The sequence below is a fragment of the Penaeus vannamei genome, chromosome 26 (assembly GCF_042767895.1).
Source record: "Penaeus vannamei isolate JL-2024 chromosome 26, ASM4276789v1, whole genome shotgun sequence".
Lineage (NCBI taxonomy): Eukaryota > Metazoa > Arthropoda > Malacostraca > Decapoda > Penaeidae > Penaeus > Penaeus vannamei.
In genome coordinates this window covers 19,258,039-19,260,538 of record NC_091574.1, presented here as the reverse complement: position 1 = coordinate 19,260,538, position 2,500 = coordinate 19,258,039, and the positions used below count along the sequence as shown (strand labels likewise).

Genomic DNA, 2,500 nt, shown 5'->3' with positions numbered 1-2,500 from the left:
GGAGGGAGGGAGAGAGAGAATGAATCTTTTCCTGCCCCTTTATTCTCTTTTCTACCATACCTATGTCGTAGCATCAACAACTAAAGACACAGACAGACAGAGAGTGAATGTTGTCTAATAACATACTCACTAAGACTATATACTACTCAATGGCATTACTCTGTTGCCATGTAAACTACACTACTATTATACAGTGCGACTGATGTCTCCCTTTTCCTCTTCTCTCCCTGCTTTTTTCTTTCTCAATCTTTCTCAATTCTCTTTCTCGGTCTTTACGCCTGCTTGATTCCAATTGTTTTCGTTTCATTGCTCTTTACTTTTTTTCTATTCTTTTCAATATTCTCTTTCTGTCAGTCTCTCTCTTCTCTCTGTCTGTCTGTCTATCACTGTCTGTCTAAATTTCTTATTTCGTCCCCTCGATCTCCCTAGCTCGCGAAACACCACAACTTAGAACAAAAGCAAAAAAGAACAAAACATATAAACAAAAGCACAAAAAAGAAACTCTACGAATTAGAACAAAAGCAAAAAACAACAAAAACAAAAACAAAACAAACTCTACGAATTAAGACGAACAAAAGCAACAAAACAAATAAACAAAAGCACAAAAACAAAACAAACTCAATGAATTAAAACAAGAAGAAAATCAACAAAACAAATAAACAAAAGCACAAAAACAAAACAAACTCAATGAATTAAAACAAGAAGAAAATCAACAAAACAAATAAACAAAAGCACAAAAACAAAACAAACTCAATGAATTAAAACAAGAAGAAAATCAACAAAACAAATAAACAAAAGCACAAAAACAAAACAAACTCAATGAATTAAAACAAGAAGAAAATCAACAAAACAAATAAACAAAAGCACCAAAACAAAAGAGCAGAGGCGAGCGTGCGTCGCGGCGCCACACTTCCTACACCAATTCTCCGCGGGTTGTTTACAGTCAACACGCTGAAGGTGCGGCCGGCGGTGGACGGGCTCGGTGCCGGAGGTGGCTCTTTGGCACCGCAGTGAGAGTGTGTCGTTTGGCTCTGTGTTGTGTCATTTGGCTCTGTGTTGTCAGGTGTCGTCTGCGTTGTCAGGTGTTGTCTGTGTTGTCAGGTTGTCCGTGGTGCGTAGAGGATTGTGAGGTACGTACGGTAAGGTGTCATGTGTTGATTTCCTTTTTTTTTTCTTTTTTTTTTTTTTTCGTCATTTCTTGCTTTATCTTGGCGGATCTCGATTGTTCGTCTCTCCAAACATTCGTTATTTTTCTTCTTCATTTCGAGTTCTTCTCTGATCATTTCTTTCGTAGATTTTGCTAATGTAGGCTTATCCATCGATCTCATTTTCTGTTTATTGAGTGTTTCCTGTTCATTTCTCTACGTTTTCCTTCTTCTTCTTCTTCTTCTCGAGCCCTTTTCTGCTAATTTCTTTCGCATTTTCGCTAATTTACGCTAATTTGACTCGCTAGAGCTGTGTCACATTTACCCTTAAGAAAATGTGCAGCTGTGGGAAGTGTGACGTCATCATCGCAACGGGACGGCGAGACGGGGGTGCGGCGGCGCTTGAGTGGGCGGCTGAGCAGGTGGGCTGTGGGTGGGCGGGTGGGAAGAGGCGAGTGGGCAGGGTGGGCGAGGTGGGAAGAGGAGAGTGGGCAGGGTGGGCTTTGGGGGGAGGGTTGGGAAGAAGAGAGTGGGTAGGGTAGGCTTTGGGGGGCGGGGAAAGAGGAGAGTGGGCAGGGTGGGATGTGGGGGAAGGGGGGAAGAGGAGAGTGGGCAGGGTGGGATGTGGGGGAAGGGGGGAAGAGGAGAGTGGGCAGGGTGGGATGTGGGGGGAAGGGGGGAAGAGGAGTGGGCAGGGTGGAATGTGGGGGAAGGGGGGAAGAGGAGAGTGGGCAGGGTGGGATGTGGGGGAAGGGGGGAAGAGGAGAGTGGGCAGGGTGGGATGTGGGGGGAAGGGGGGAAGAGGAGAGTGGGCAGGGTGGGATGTGGGGGAAGGGGGAAGAGGAGAGTGGGCAGGGTGGGATGTGGGGGAAGGGGGAAGAGGAGAGTGGGCAGGGTGGGATGTGGGGGAAGGGGGAAGAGGAGAGTGGGCAGGGTGGGATGTGGGGGAAGGGGGGAAGAGGAGAGTGGGCAGGGTGGAATGTGGGGGAAGGGGGGAAGAGGAGAGTGGGCAGGGTGGGATGTGGGGGAAGGGGGAAGAGGAGAGTGGGCAGGGTGGGATGTGGGGGAAAGGGGGGAAGAGGAGAGTGGGCAGGGTGGGATGTGGGGGAAGGGGGGAAGAGGAGAGTGGGCAGGGTGGAATGTGGGGGAAGGGGGGAAGAGGAGAGTGGGCAGGGTGGGATGTGGGGGAAGGGGGAAGAGGAGAGTGGGCAGGGTGGGATGTGGGGGAAGGGGGGAAGAGGAGAGTGGGCAGGGTGGGATGTGGGGGAAGGGGGAAGAGGAGAGTGGGCAGGGTGGGATGTGGGGGAAGGGGGAAGAGGAGAGTGGGCAGGGTGGGATGTGGGGGAAGGGGGAAG

The 2,500-nt window shown here is 49.5% G+C and overlaps 1 protein-coding gene across 10 annotated transcripts in view; it reads left to right on the top strand.

The window, feature by feature from the left end:
- LOC113822344 (uncharacterized) overlaps positions 1 to 2,500 on the top strand; it is a 334,812-nt gene that overhangs the window by 24,514 nt on the left and 307,798 nt on the right. The window contains exon 1 of one of the 10 annotated variants that reach the window (XM_070140100.1): positions 891 to 1,130. The exons of the other annotated variants lie outside the window; for them this stretch is intronic. The gene's annotated coding sequence lies outside the window, so the exon portion shown is untranslated. Of the gene's footprint in view, positions 1 to 890; positions 1,131 to 2,500 lie in introns of those variants that run through there. 10 annotated transcript variants of the gene reach the window in all.